We start from the raw sequence: 16,256 nt of genomic DNA, 5'->3' as shown, positions 1-16,256 counted from the left end.
AGGATTTTGTACCTGACAGTCACCATTCATTGCATTTTCCTTTGCAATGTGTCTTTCTTCCCTTAGAATAAACAGTTCTGATCTTGTTGCCCTTTCTCATTATCTTGGTTTTAGAAGTGAAGGCTGGGATATCGGTGGTGAATATGTGTCAGCTTAGAGTGCACAGAGGGACTGCAAGGAATATTTGCTAATTCAGTAACACAGGACTCAGGTGTCTAAAAAACCATGATTTCTTCTGTGGAAATGGGTTCAGATGAAAAAGAGTGAATTAAAAAATATGACAAATTAACATCAGCTTCTTTCCTCTGGCCCCCTGTTTTTTGTGCCCCAACAACTACATATTTTTCATTTTTTAAAGCTTTTTTTTTCTCCTTTTCCTAACCAGAAAATCTAGAAATATGCTTTAAAGAGGGGGAAAAAAATCTTCCTTCCCTGAGATTCTGTTGTTGGGCAGCAAGTTGGGAAATACTGCCCAACAGGGCAAAACTAATACTGAAACTATAAGCTCTGGCAACAGCATTGCTGCATATGACTGGTAAATTTGTGTTGAGATGTCAGTGTTCTCATGGCACTTGCTGTGGGGCCAGAGAGGGAGTGTCGACCCAGGGATTTAATGGCAGTATTGAGACAGTCAGTGCAGCTGTTGTACAGCACTGTGAGGAGGAAAATTTCCATCGCATTTCTGCTGTGTGGGGTGCGAGTGGGAACATTTAAACCTTGTGTTTAGCTCCCAGATGCACAAACCACATGTCTGAGCTGACACACAGGCAAGTATTGTTCATCAGTTAAAAATTGGCATCAATTACTTCCTCCCTTTGGGCCAAACTGGGAACCATATTGTGACTCCTTAGCTGCTGTGGCAACAAAATTACATACTGCCCCACACTGAAGAATTAATTATTAGTCCAAAGGGAAGAAGTGTGCAATAATGCAGAAATCTGGAGTACAAAATGCAATAGGATGAGACAGGTGTTAGGAGGCATATATGACCTAAAACTGTTGTCAGATTAGGGGAATCAATGCATGTAACACTGCATGTGCCAGCACCATGCACATTTGTTTCTTCTTTTTCTTTTTTTTTCCCTGGTTTTTAATGAATATTGGAAAAAAATACAGAATGAAATGAAAAACTCCTATCAGAGAACTGTTGATGTTTACAAGACCTCAGCTGGACTGTGGTCAGAGCAGTTGCTTTGCCTTTGCTGATGTTATTTCCCAGGCTAACTCCCCCATGTAAACTACAGCTGCGAGCAGGTGGTAGTGCATGTTCATGTGTGCTCTATGTATCTTGCACATTTTTTCATGTTCAGCTGAAAACATAATTTACGGTGGCAGGCAGATATAAACAAGAATTTCACAAGATGAAAGCAAATACTTAGTCTAAAACTCCTAGTGTTTTGGTTTCTTTTCATGGTTATACGTGATTATTTAAATATACTTTACAGTGAAATACATCTTTAGAAAAGAGGTCAGATTGGGTGAATATGTAAGCTGATTTCTTCTTCAGATGAAAATGCATTTCTTTTTTTTTAATTGGAGAAGGGTCAAGCCTGTCCCCTGCTGCTACATTTTTTTTCCAGGGAGAATTGACTTGATTGTTCTCCAAACATTGTTTCCTGTTCTTCACAGAGGGGAAATGTCTGTTCCTTGTTCCTAATAATCAGACATAATGTAATGGCTTGCTCACAGGGAAGAAAAAAATATGGGAAAGTTAAGACTGATGATTAACATTTTCTTTATACTGAAATTTTAAAAGCAGTAGAGCAGTGGCTGGTCTAGTGAAATATGTATAACACACTGGAAATCCCAGACAAGCTGAAAAAAGTATATCAAAACTATAGCAAGAGTACATATAGGCATTTATTTACCAGAGAAAATGGAGAGGTTTTTTTTTTCTTTGTCACTGCTCATCCAAGTAGGCATGGTTCTTTTGGTGACTGTAAGAAGGGTACAACTGCAAAATTGGAAGGCCATCACACCAATGCTGTTCGCTTCATTATTTTGGTTTCATTGGAATGTTCAGAATGCACCATTATTTAATGTGCTAATGCATGTTATTTAATGTGTCCCACTAGGTGTTTTAAAATACCGTTTAGGCAAGATTTGCTGGGGTCACTGTTTCAGGATGTTCCCCATGCATCAAATCTAGGAAAACCAAGGTTTTGCCTGCAAGAGAGAATTTGTCAGTTATACTAGCATAATTACCACTGGAGCCAAGGTGCACAGCTGTGCATACTAAAACTCTTATTGAAATGACACAGGGTAAGCCAGAACAAAATGTGGCAGTTAAAGCCACATGGGTTTCCTGCCTTAATTTTTGACATAAAGTCATATCATAACTTACACTGAAAAAAAGATTCCCACACAGGCAAGACCAAATCTATTTTAACTTTTCCACCTCCATGCATAGATTCAAGACATGAAAAATTCTGCTGGGATAACAAACCTATTTGTTATTTTCTAATTAAAATAAACATGTCAAGACTTATTACTGCCTTTAGTGACCTACAGATGTTCACAACGTGCTCACTTCAGCATTTTTTTTAATGTAAATGTTGGGGTGCTGAGCTGGTGGGATATCTCAGCATTGGTTCCCTGTCTTTGAGTGTCCTTTTGAGCCAAGGGAAATGATAAATACGTGTGAATCTCTACCCTTTTCATTCTACTTAATTCCATGTTTCCTGCTGCTGATACTTACACGGAGTGGTGCTGCTGCCAAGGAAAAAAAACATTTTTTACTGAATCTCATTGCCCTTCCAGCTGCTCTCCTGGAATATTCACTTCAGTTTTCTATTATGGCTTTAGAGTAAGAGTTGTTACTTTCTCAAAACCCAGCTGATTAGTTGCTATTAGGATATAGGGAAAAAAAATTGTATTGTTTAACCTTCTGGTTTTTTTTTTTCCCCACAAATCCTAAATATGTCAAGAACAAATCCAGAAATAATATGTTTAGAGTGAAGTGTAATCCTGTTCTTAAAAGTCCTTATTTTGAGAATTCCTTCATCAGTTTTTCCCATTTGAAAACTGCAAGGCAAATGAGATAATTTACACGTGTTTTATATTCTTCCCAGATGTTTCTACTCAGTAATTTAATATTAATTCTCAAATGTAATGGATTTTGTAATGGGTGATCTGAGTTATGATATAAAATAAACCTAATTAATAAAAATGTAAATTGCTATTGGAAGCAATGAAAATAGCTATGAAGAGAGGGAAAATCCACAAAGAATCTAAGACTAACAAGCATCAACAGAAAACAATGTTGCTATGTGGAGAAGAATTAGGCCCATGTATTTATGAAAGTTATGAATTTTTAAAGGCAAATCTCTAGAGGAAATAGGAGTTTTTCATGGATTTTAAGATTTCTCAATAAAAAAATTATGTTACTGAGAAGTGAAGAACAAAGCCTATATCTGACAGAGAACACCAAAGTTGAACTGAGTTTGCAAAACACTATAGCTGCTACAAAAGATGGTTGCAAGTCCTTTCTGGAATGCTTATATCAGAATTCCAGCTGGTAAAACAAGAAGGGGTCTGTGTTTCTCTGTGTTAATCTGATTTGAACAAATTTAAAGAATCACATGGAGTTCAAGGCATTACGTTAGAGGGAAGGCATTGATAAGTTGGAAAGGTTTCAGGAAGAAGCAGCAAAACTGAAAGGAGGATTAGGGTGTGAAGTAAGAGAAAGAAAAAAGGACAAAACAAAATATCCCAAAGCAGTATTCCTTAGTTAAGCATAATGAGGACAGGATAAGTGAGCACAGCCTATGAACTCTGGGAGATGGTGAACCTATATGCTCATAAGAATGTAAAAGGGGAGAACAGGATGGCAGCAGTGGTAATTGTGGGGCAAATAAAACAATACCTGACAGTGAAAGTCAGTGCTTCTCATGTCATCACACACCTACCACATTAGTTTGGTAGTTGACAGAAACTAGTCCAGGTCCCAGTTTCTGCCACTGCCTAAACCGAGCTGAGGCAGGAGCCACTACTGGCCTCTGCCGTGTGCCAACGTTGTGGCTGAGAGCTAATTCACAGTATTGCCAGGCCTTATCAGAGCTGGGAGGTGGGACCTGGCTTTTGGGTCCCATGACATGCATGTCCAGGTGGAGGCAGGCAGCACCTGTCTGGTGCCCATGGCCAACACCACCCCACTGCCTTCTTCCAGCACAGGAAACTTGTGTTCAGAGCAAGAATTTTAGTAGAGAAAGACATGGGACAGCAAATCCAATTGGTGGATGTTTATTACATATTGCAGGATTAGATCTTATTTCTACACTGTACAGTAGAGGAGGGAAAAATAGGCACCATTTTTCTTCCTGCATAAGAACATGGTTAGGCACAGAGTCAGGAGGGACATAGGTGCTGTTGAAGCTGTGGGCACTATTTCTGTAACTGCTGCAGGTTATGTGAGCACACAATAAACCCTACTTTCTCATAAACCAAGTCTAAATCTGTCAGAGACAATGGATGAAATATGTATGTATTTTATCTCTAACTGCCATGATAGACATCTCATAGATATTGGATATGTTTTGAGCCTTAGAGAGAACAGCAATGTAAATTATAAAAGTAATGATTAGGATGAGGAGCGCATAAAAGTAAGGTGAATTGCAAATATGTGACCAGTCTTAAATGGCAACATTTCAGCCTGAGCTGTAACAATCGTGAAATTTTAGCATACTAAAAAGGTGTTGCCTTGTGTAAGCAGTTGTGAATATCTGAAATCCCTGCTAAGCCATGAGAAATAATTAGATCAGTTGATTCAGATACAACAGTGCTATTATTCACTGACTGGGCTTGTGACACTGGAAAGATCTAAATTTTTACATGTCTCAAAATGAGACTGTCTAACAAGATGCCACAGCCCTAAAAATGAGAAGCAATGGGTCAAAATCTAGCGATAAACTGTAACATGGGGATTTGGTGATTAACTGGCACCCGCATACTATTCCTTCAGAATTTTTCTTCCTGCATGCTTCCATCTGTCTTGTGTGCACCTCAGCAGGGAGCCCTAAATCCTGCTGTTTGTGTGTTTATAGAATCATAACCCTTGATTCAGGGGCTTTAATAGCTCTTCTCTGCCTGCAACATACCACACATGTACAGGAGATAGACCAGCTGTGAAATGAGGCTAGCAGGGAGTAAAGACTAAAAGCTAAGGAGACTTTGTGTAGCTCCTGATTCTCACATCGGTGAAGTGCTCCTGTGTCTCTCCAGTAGCTCCTGCCAGTTTAAGCTCTGTCTTGCTGCGAAGCTATCCTTTACTGCCCTCACTTTACCTATTGCTATCCTTCATCTGCTCCTCTTCTATGGCTAGGTAATAGACACAAGTGGTTGAAGATGTGTTTGTGTAGTAGGGTGGGCTCTTTGAGAAACAGTGTTCTGGATGCTGCCTCTCACTCAAGAAGCCCTTAAATCACTGGAATTTGGAAAACAGAAAGGTATACCAAGATTATTTTGGATATAATGGGTTTCTATATTCTTTCCCCAAACATTAAGTATAGGCAAGCGAAGTTGTGGGATTATATTAGGTGGATATATATCATGTAAGGCAGTTTTTATAGGGAATATATTTTAAAGAGCATCTGAAATGATAGTAACTGCCTTTAATTTCTTAGAATAATTAGTTGAAAAATGTAGCTGTCTTCTAAAGATGTTTTTAAGGGATTATCAGTATAGGACTGAGTTTGGTAAACATATGCTTTTTTTTAAGTCATATCAGCTCAGATTTTGCATATGTGGTCTATGGCTGATGGATATTTTTTCAGTTTCTCTGATGTGAATTACCTACCATATATTGAATGAACAGGCTTGAAAGAAACAGGGAAATTTCGCTTTTATTCTGTAAGCTCATTCATCTGTTTGTTGAACACGTCTCTTGGATTGAAAAAATACCATCATTTTTTCTAATGGAAGAATTTTTCTGTGATTCAATGAAACGTGCTCTGAGAAGTTAGAATACAAACTTTTCCTTGGAAGTAAGAATTGCCAAAATAATATTATTTTCACCTCAAACCATTGCACAATCCACATAAAAGTATAAACTTCAACCTGTAGATGTAGGCAGTTACTGATGATACCTGCCTGTCTGCTGGTAATTTGTTCTATACCCATGCAATGGAAATGAGTGTTTCCCAGTCTGGGGACTAAAAAACAGAAAGTAATGAAATGTCTCTTGCTAATTCTAGAGAAAACTACAGGAATATTAGTAGCTGTGGGAAGAGGTAAAAGGGGCAGAAGTGACACACCAGAGCTAAGTGGTGTCATTGTTATAATTTGCTTCTGATTGAAGAGCTACTTGTCATGACTGATCATGTACTAGAGGTTCAAACAAGTGGTCATCAGAGAATGCTTCACTAGAACCACAGTGATGAGGCTTTGAAGACGAATGCGTATTTTACCTATCCTACTACAGCTGCTGGAAAATTAATGTCAGTGCTAATGAAGAAAAAGTCTCCTGGGATATTAGGAAGCCGCAGAGTTTGTTTACTCTCTATAGAGGAAAGATATCTCAATGCTTTTTCTGTTGCTACAGTTTTTAAGATATTTCAATTTATAAGTCCCTAGGTTCTGAATAACACACACCTAAAATAACTCCTACTCATTAAGAGAAAAATTGCCATGTAAACCAGAGCCGGAATCTGGTCGTGGTTTATGTTACTACATGCAAAAATATGTCAGTCTTCTTGTTACGTTTGTTTTCATAATATCATGTGATTGTTCTTTAAGCAGTTTAAAGTCCACTGCCTTAGAATGCAATGTCTGGTAGAAATGTATCCTAAAAAGTCACTTAGAGCAACAACAATGAGCTTAAAAAAACCCCAATAAATATTACTCATCAATGTCGAATGAAGGATAAGGAAAAAAAGAAAATTTTAAAATAAATTTACTTAATGAAATCTATTTTTGCTGTAAGACTGGATGTTTGAGAAATATCTTACATGATTGGGTTTTGTTACAATTATGGCCTTTTTTTAAAGGCCTAAAATAAACTTAAAAAAAATTGAGGGGCCTAAATTAGTCTTCCAAATTATTTTCAGACACCTAGCTACATGACTTCTCTCTCTTTGTCTGTAAGCATTCTATAGCTCCCACTGATCCTTCTTTGTTTTTTCCCCCTGAACTGAAAAGTTTCTATATTTTTCAGTGTTTCAAAATTCTGACTTCCTAAATTAGAACACTAAATATAGGTTATGAGTTCAGTCATAACTGGACCTTAAAAGCTAACAAAAGAGGAAAGCTGGCTCAGCTTCATATCCACACCCAGAAGAAAACTTACTATACTAATTATTACAGAGAAGCATTTCAGACAAGAAAGATTTCTAATATTTCAAGATCAAGTGTTCAAATATTGTTAACCCTTTACAAACATGAAGACAGGATTTCTTAATAAATTTTGGAAATGTGCATCTTCATAACTTCAGAACAGTTTCAGGACTCCTGAAATCATTCCAGAAGTGAAATGTCTGCTCAACCTATGAACTGGGTGGTTGCACAGAAAACACAAAAACTTTTTAGTTCCTACGATTAAAATTGCTGGAGTATTACAATATAAGTGTTTGTGTTTAGCAGTGTTTTTTTTCAAAGCTGTTAGCTGACAGCTTGCTGAAGTCTTCTGGAACACATAGAAATGAGACTCTGTTAGGAGAGTATGTCTATTTCCATTCTAATTCTGGATTCTTTCATGGAAAATACTAGTATTTGCTGAAGTCATCAGCTGACTGCAAATAAGAATTTCATTTTCTAAATATTTCTTTTTAAATTTACTTCTGTAAACATTGGACAAAGGATAGCTTTCTCAAGTAAACCTAGTGTTGTCATACACTATGAAAGACAGCTCAAAGTTTAACTGCATTGAACTATGAAACCTTGCACTTGGTTGATCAAGTGAGATGAACTGAAGGATCAGATGTGGAACTGGATGGTAGATGCTGGAGATGGGGGTCTGCCTTCCAGACAGCCCTGGCTACAGTGAGAACAGCCCTAGGCAGAGGTCCTAGGAGAAAATGAGAAGAACCACCTGTTACCTCAAGGTCTATACCTGCCTGTAAAGAAAGACTGGAAGGATGAGGAAAACTAGAGCTAATGGGTTTATCCAAAACATTAGAAGAATTAGATTAGAAGAACCCTTGCTTGTTCTGTGAGAAGGCTTTTCTCCCCCATTCAGTTCCGCATATTACTGAACAAAGTGGCTACTTCCCTGGCCCTGCTCCTATGAATAACAAGCTATTTTTGTTACACTGAGCCGTCCCTTAACAAAAGTGGAAATAGCTGTTAAAGTTAGTATTTTTAGAGAAGGTCAAATGAGGATCCAGTGACTTTATAGGCACTTATTAGTGTTTTCTTATCTAGAGCCACTCTTGCTCTGTGTTTCCTATTTTTCTTATTTGTTTTATAAAAACTGCTTAGCCATTTCTGTTATCATTCTAATGTAACTTCAAGGTAATCTGCAGGAAGAAAGGCAAAATGATGTCATTTTTGAGGAATGACTAGGGAGTGCCAATTTCAAGTTGAGAAAAAACTTTTGTCTTCTTATGATCAGAGTAAACGGAATTGAGTGTGTGAGATAGATAAAAATTTATGATGCTTTCAGAGGGAGATTGCATGTCAGCTCTTCATTGGCCTGTCTCAGGCTAAAATCACAAGAATAATATTTATATAAGCATGGCACTGGTTGCAGTGTGTGAAAGGAATGATCTGTGAATGAAGCACACTTTATTGCTTCTAATTATGAGGAAAAAAAAAGATGGAGAGATGACTAGGAATTTGCCTATCTGTTAAATCCATACTGAATTCAGTAAGGCAGTTTTAGAGGTACCTCTGAAAGTTAGCATGAATTCACTGTTATCACCCTTCTCTCTCTTAATTTTGCAAAGTACAGTGCTGAACTGCAGATAATGGGTTAAATAAAACTTGTACTTTTTTAATGTCCTTTTTTTGTGCAGTTCATTTGAAATGTGTGCTACACTGCTTGATTTACTATACCATAATGATTTGTAAGATCACATCCACATAGACAAGGAGGATCTAGAATTTTGTGACAAATAGGACACAGGGTAGAATTACTTTCATTTTGCTTGGGTTTCCATAATTCAAGACAGCTCAAGTCAGGAAAGAAACTGAAATCAAGGCACTGAATTCTTGTCTCTAGTTCATATAGATTAGAAATAGTTTAGCTGAATTACTGTAGTTATGTCATTTTCATAATGTCACAGGTTCAACATTTAGGGCTTTTCAACTTGGCACAGGATTTGTCAGCAGACACGTCCACCCATGAAAGTTAAAAACTGTTGTCTTTGATAGAGGTAAAGAAAATGAGTGGACCCTTCTCCCTTAGTCACATAAAGATGTGCCACAAAAGAAGGATAGAACAGAAGATTCCAGCATAGATAAAATAAACACATACCTGAAATATGCTGTGCAATGTAATAATAATGTCATTTTCAGACTTGTGTTGGGTGAAAATTAGTTTTCAAACTCCTATCAGAGCTTCATCTTGAAAATACAGATCAAAGACAAATATTTTTAGTCCACTCTGATCTCACTTCAGCATTCTTTTTCCTGTGAATGTGCCCAGATTTTCTAATTGGTTTTATGTTTATTAGTTTAGTATATGTCTGAATAGGTGCTAAATTCTCTGATCTATTTTCATTGGACTCACAAGACAACTTCAGAACTTCTATCAAAGAGAGATGGAGAAAAACAATGTGTTTCTGCTTTACTTTTGTTGCCTCCATTGATTATCAAGGACCATTGTGCCTAGACAATAAACAGTATAGAGTAGTATAATGCAAATAAAAAAAGGTGGCATATATTCATATTCCCTGTTAGAAACAGTATGAAATTACTCAGTTATGTACTGAAAAAAACCTCTACCTACTACTTTAACCATACCCTTATAATCCACAGTGTATCTTAAAACTGTTTAGCTCAGTCACCTCCATGAAACTTTTTGTGTAGAATCCTTTTTGAACGTGTACCTTTCTTTCTTCTTGTTGCTTCTAGCATATTTTTATTTCTAAAACAGTTCTCCAGACAGGATGTTTAGATATTCACCTTCTACACCAGTAACTTGTCCATGCTTCATAATGCCATTCCTTCATCACTTATTTCTTTGTGTTAGTCAACTGATGTTTAAATAAAAGTCTGGTGTATTTATGGTATGCATTCTCTTCCCTTCTTGTGACATGAGGAAAAACATTAAGCTTCAAGAAACTTAGTAAACTAATGTGTACAAGCTTCAGTAAAGGTTATGCCTCATGTCAAACACAGCACTGTATTCATGTTCATGACATGCTGGCTCAGTTTCAGTTAATTCTTTATGACTTACTCCAATGCCGAGTCTAAAATAGCCCCCTAGGCTGTATTATATTTATATGCACAGCATGCAAGTCTGCCTGTAATGACTGAGGGTCTCTGGTAAACCTGTGCAGTTGGGCTCCTGGGCTTGAGTGAAATGTCCTGAAGCAATAGATATAACTGTGAACAGGACTTGGATGGCAATGAAATGGTGCTGCATTCCTTCTGTCTTAATTAGATCTTCAGTTAATGCTTTACTGACAAAGCCAGTGCTGCCCTGAGGCTGGAAATAGAACTTCTGGCACATTAGGAAACAATCTTGGAAAAAAGATGCTTAAAGATACTTTTCTATGAAAATTGGAAGCACAGCCCTTTGCTAAAATCTCTTCTGGACTTAGAAACATTCTTGGAATAAAAGCAGTAGAGCACAATGACATTCATGTAATATCTCTAGCATGGGCAGTTACTGCTAATATTGCTCTAGATGTCCTTTTGTCTTGGAAGTTCATGTGATTACCCTACACAGAAACAGTACCTCAGTAGGAAACAGCTTAAGGCATAACAAGACAGTTTATTTAAAAAAAGAAAATTAGGGCCATTCTTAAAACTTAAAAATGGCATGCACAAGGAACACTGCCTTTAACTGACAGTTGTTCTTGTGGAAAAAGCCTGGAGGTCTCGTGCACGGTTTTGTTTTCCCAACTTGCACAAGCAAGCCTTGCACAAACTGTGTGGCTTAGAGTTCCTTTTAGGCACCCCAAAAAAATGGAGATACCAGATCAGTAAACCAGGTTTCACTCTGGAATTTTTGAAAAATAACTCAGTGTTCTTTTCTCATAATGAACAATAATTAGGTTCTTGTACCTTCTGGAGGTTATGTCTGTAACTTGTCAGCTATTCCATTCTGTCACTAATTCCCCAAACCCTTGCTAATGTAACTTTGTAATCTGTCTATGGACCTCCTGTTCTCCTCACCCAATAAAATGCTGAGCATGGGAGATTCTTTTCTGATGGGCTCTAGATCCACGCACAGTTGCAGGAGCTCTATGATAGCTGGAAGGATGTCTGCCCAAGTAAAGTGCCCTGGGATTCAGATCTCATGCCATGCAGGACTTGCCTAGTCGGTGCCATGAGTTGCCATCCGTAACACAAGATTAAGGCTTTTGTGACTTCACCTTTGAAATTTACTTACGTTTCAACATTTGCTAAAATATAACAATTTTTTCCTTAATTAAAGGGTTGTACAAAGAATATGCAATACAAGGCTCTTCATCTGAGCAAACATAACACAGAAATCAAATGTTTTATTAGCTCCCTGATCTGATATTTTTGAAGTTAGTAAGTTCAACTTTGAGTGATGTTCCCCAAGTGTATCTTTATCATTTATATCAGTGATGGCCTTCTGAAGATGTACAGTTGGAAGCCTTTAAGATATTTGGCTAATTTAGCAACTGTTTGGTAAATGTCAAAGAGTGAAGGCTGCCACCAGGTCAGCAGAGCAAAGAACCAACAGGGCAGAACAGAAAACAATGTAAAACTTGTAACTTCACCCCCAAGTCCCCTCTCCAAATATTTTTTTCTTTGAAATGTCTGCATTTCGAAGAAAATCCAGTAATTCCTTTGCTGTTCTTGTGTTCTACCAAAATATAGTTTGTGGTTTTGACAACTCCAGTTGAAACTGCATTTAAAAGACAAATATGAGCAACTGTTCATACAGTGGTCATATTCGGTATGCAAAAGTATGGACCATTTCACAAGTCAAACTTTTCTTGCATGTGGCTTGACACATGTTATAAATAAGAAGTTTCATAAATCATTGAAGACTGAAAAACTGAGCACTCTCATATCTTTCAAAAATGCATATAATCTCTATTCATTCAGTGAAAGATGCAAATCTTCAGAATTCAGGGTCACTACCTCTGCATTAATCCATACAGGCATCTACAGTGGTGCCTGGTGTTTGTGGCTTTGAAATCTCTGCTTAGCTCCTGAACTTTTAAGGAGCTTGATTACTTGGTGGAAAAAATTCAAACAAGGGGGATAAGAATGAGGAAGAATACTACAGGATTGACACAGAGGAATCTTTCTGACACTGGTAATGTGCTGTCACCAACTTTTACCTTTTACCTAAAAATAACCAAGTGGAAAACAAATTTACCAACAACATGAGATACATACCTGAGCTGGTACAGATTGAAAAGTTGGTTATTATAGTGGTGCTCAAGTTCTATTTACAGAATAGTTAGTTTTTTTGACCATCATAACATGAAATACTAGGTAGCTATGCAAAACCTCCCTGTTTATCCCAGTTCACAGGGTACTGATGGGCCCTTTTTATCTTATTACAATTCTTGTGGCTATCCTTCCCAGGAGCTAGCTGCACATGCTGAAGATAAGCAAAAACTACTAAGTCAGGCTGAAATTTTTAAGGGTAAAATCTAGCTCTTCCCAAAATCCAATTCTGTCTTACTACAGGGTATAAGCAGTGATGCAAATGATATAGGAAAGATAACAAATTTTGCTGTAGCAGTGCATTGTCACACTGAGTAGCAGCAATTTCCAAGGCATTGAGACCACTGTGATCAGACAGAAAGCAATTAAACTGATTCTCTGCAATGAATCCTACATGCAAACAAAGTTGTTTCATGAAGACCTGCTCAAAAGCCTGTCAAGGATGACAGAAGAGTTGGGCATTCACCAAGCTTTGATGAGGGCCACGGAGGATACACAAAATCTTCCCTTCTTGCTTTTGCTTTGAGCCTTTCTGGAGAACATATCCTGACCTGTGAAAAAAGTCTGGCCTTTCTGCAGGGCAACAGGCTGTATTTCTAGTCAGACCACTGTCAGCACTACAGGGACTCCAGAAGTGGTGTCCATAAATGGCATTGTTCAGGTTATCACATCACTTTGTGAAAAGGAACTTGTCTAGAAATGAGAATTTTCTTCTCCATGCTTCTTTCATTAACTCATTCAATAGGCATTAGAGGAATTATTCATATCTTTCTAAAAAGAACTGTATTTCATTTACTTATCCCATGACTGAGCAGAAGGATAAAGCCACGAATTTTTTTACTTAAATCATGGTCTGCTGACAAGCAATAACTCCACCTTGTAACAGTCTCTCTATCCTGAGACAATATTGACTTGCTGAGGCAGTATCAAAATAAAAATCCTGGATACGACTACTTGAAACTCGCTCCTAAAAACACACATTGTTCTCTCTCTTTTGACATATAGCTCAGTTAATGAAATGACAGACAAAAAGGGGAACTTTTGGAAAAGTTCAATATCACAAATTCTGGCCTAATAGATATATTGCTAAGTTCTATTAAAACAGTTCTGGGAGTATAGACCACAGAGTAGACTCCAAAAGTTGCTAGCAATCCCATTGTTTTCTATTTACTATATTTAAGTGTCCCCCTTTGCCATTCTTCCACTTAGAAAACCCAGTCCAGTCAGCCAGAGGTAGAGATTGCCCCCAGATGCAGTGTTAGCACTGTATTTAAAGGCTGAAGAACATAGGCACAGAGCACACAGAAGGACCAAGCAAAGCACCAGCTCTTCCAGGCAGACATCTAAGTGGGTCAATGTGAGCTATTTACTGCAGGCTGTTTCATTTCTCTCAACTATCTTCTCATTCCAACATTAGTCCTACGTACTTGACCTCTGTAGTTTACTTGGATGTTGAAACTTTAAAAGCAAATAATGTTACACTTTGTCAGGCATTATTCAGAACTGTCAGCAGTCATCACAGAAACACTTCTTGAATATCATCAATGAAGTATTCAGTGAACTTTACTCTCTCTCTTAATGTTCTGTATGTTTTGTCATCTAAAGGTAATTTTTGAGAATTCATGTATTGATCCTGAACTAAATATTTTTAGAAATCATAGTATCTCAGAATAAGCTCTACCTGGACTGTGAACATGTCATCAAGTACTCCAAATGAGACCTTTGACTGGGGGACAGATGTGTTCAAGAGAAAGAGTGAGCTCACTTTTCGCTAATGAATGAGTAATAATTGCTACTTATATTTCTGTGATTTATGTGGAAGTTCTCTAGTTGTTGACAACAAACTGTCAACACAAAATATCATCCCAAAGATGTAGATATTGGAAAAAATTTTACAACTGCTTCAAAACCAAAACTTTTTTTAGGCATTCTTTTTATAGAAATATGAAAATACATAAAATGACAAGAAAGCCTCTGAAGAAGTGAACAAAGTATGTTAGTTTTACCTACAGGTAATTTATCTTCATGTAACAATAAATTACATGTTTTTATTGCCCAAGATTCCATAAATGACTTGATACATCTTGCTTGAGACTGAGATTTATGTGATACCAATAATATACTAGCTTATCGCTCAGCTGAAGAAACGAAATTTGGGAGATAAAGATATTTTGCTTTATGGCCACACTGGTGGCTGAGAAAATGTTTCTCAGCTTCCTGACTGCACAGAAAAAGGAATCATCTATTATTCTGAAGACATCAATGAATCTACAGTAAGACATATGTGGGAAGAGCACTACACATTGAACTCTCAAATGTTAGCTCTTGTCCACCAATTTGTTTACAAATGAATGCAAAAAGAAAATTACTACCTGCCCATGTTAATATTGTGCTCCATTTTGAATTGTTTGTGTTGAATAATACAGCAAATAGATGTTACAGGTTATGAAATGAAATTTTCCAACTCCTACAGTCTCACAATGCAGAGACTGTGGTTATATTGATTTTTAATACAGATACTAAGTATTTGTAGACTTCTATTACAGCTTTTTACAATAGGAATCATTCCAATGAAAACAGTTAATGCTTAAAGAACAACTTTTCTTTTTTTACCATTTTGGTGATAGAAACATAAGAATACACAGATGACTATTAACTTAAAAGACAAGTCATGTGGTTTCCATTATTAGAGTGAAAGAACAATTAGTCTTACATTTATATTCTGCAATGTTTGCAAAATAAATAAGAAAATCTTATATAAATATATAAGACAATCATATCTTCATAGGAAGCCAGTGAAGTTAGATTCTTCACCAATATGTCAGGCAAACTGTTGGAAATTAGGCAAGTGGCCAAGGTCAGGTCTGTGTTCAGTCAGGACTTTGATATAGCACTACAGAACAGCACTACATCTGTTCTAGACCAGTACATACGCTTGAAAAATTATCAGGAAGATAATGTTATGAATCCTGTAATTAATTACATATTGCAAAGACTTTTTTGAGATGCACTTAATGAGCCAGTAAATGAACTGGGACCATTTGCAGTACACAAACTACTGTGGATTTCCTAATTCGTATGTGCTGGCAAGACATAGAGGAGGCAGGAAGCATGCTCTGATACTAACATCCATATGAAATTCAGGGGCAAGTACACATGCACACACATACAAAATTGAAGCTTTAGCTTTATTTCATCACTACCATTTATGATCACCATTCATTTAATAGACACTGGGAAAATACTCTGAAAACAGTTCAGATTATAGATACCTGTGAAAGAAAAGGTAAAAATGTAATATGAAATTGAACTAGTTTTACTCACTACTTTGTCCCCTTCACTGCTACCCTCAGAACAGAGCTGCTTAATATTTCATCTGTTTTGAGAAGATATAAAAAAAAGTTATCCTTTCTTTGGAAGTCTCATTGTTATTTTTAGACACTCATAACAGGACTCTTTAAACCAAGCTTTTTTTCCCTTCAGCTAGCAGATAAAAGCCTCAAGAAATTTCCTTCATGTACCATTGTCAGGCTCAGCAGGAGTCTAGGTTGCTGAGCAACCACCTTCCTTACTAGGTGTAATTCATCTTTTAACTAATAGAACAAACTACTGATGGATTGACCAGAGAATATAAAGCAAAAGAGCAGGAACTCTATTGAATTGAGCATATGTACTGAATTGAGCATCATTAATATTAATCAATTTTGACAGATAAGTAATGA

This window comes from Nestor notabilis, unplaced genomic scaffold, assembly GCF_000696875.1.
Source record: "Nestor notabilis isolate BGI_N333 unplaced genomic scaffold, ASM69687v1 scaffold3228, whole genome shotgun sequence".
In the NCBI taxonomy this organism is placed as follows: Eukaryota; Metazoa; Chordata; class Aves; order Psittaciformes; family Psittacidae; genus Nestor; species Nestor notabilis.
The sequence above is the reverse complement of the archived record's forward strand: the minus strand, read 5'-3'. Positions refer to the sequence as shown.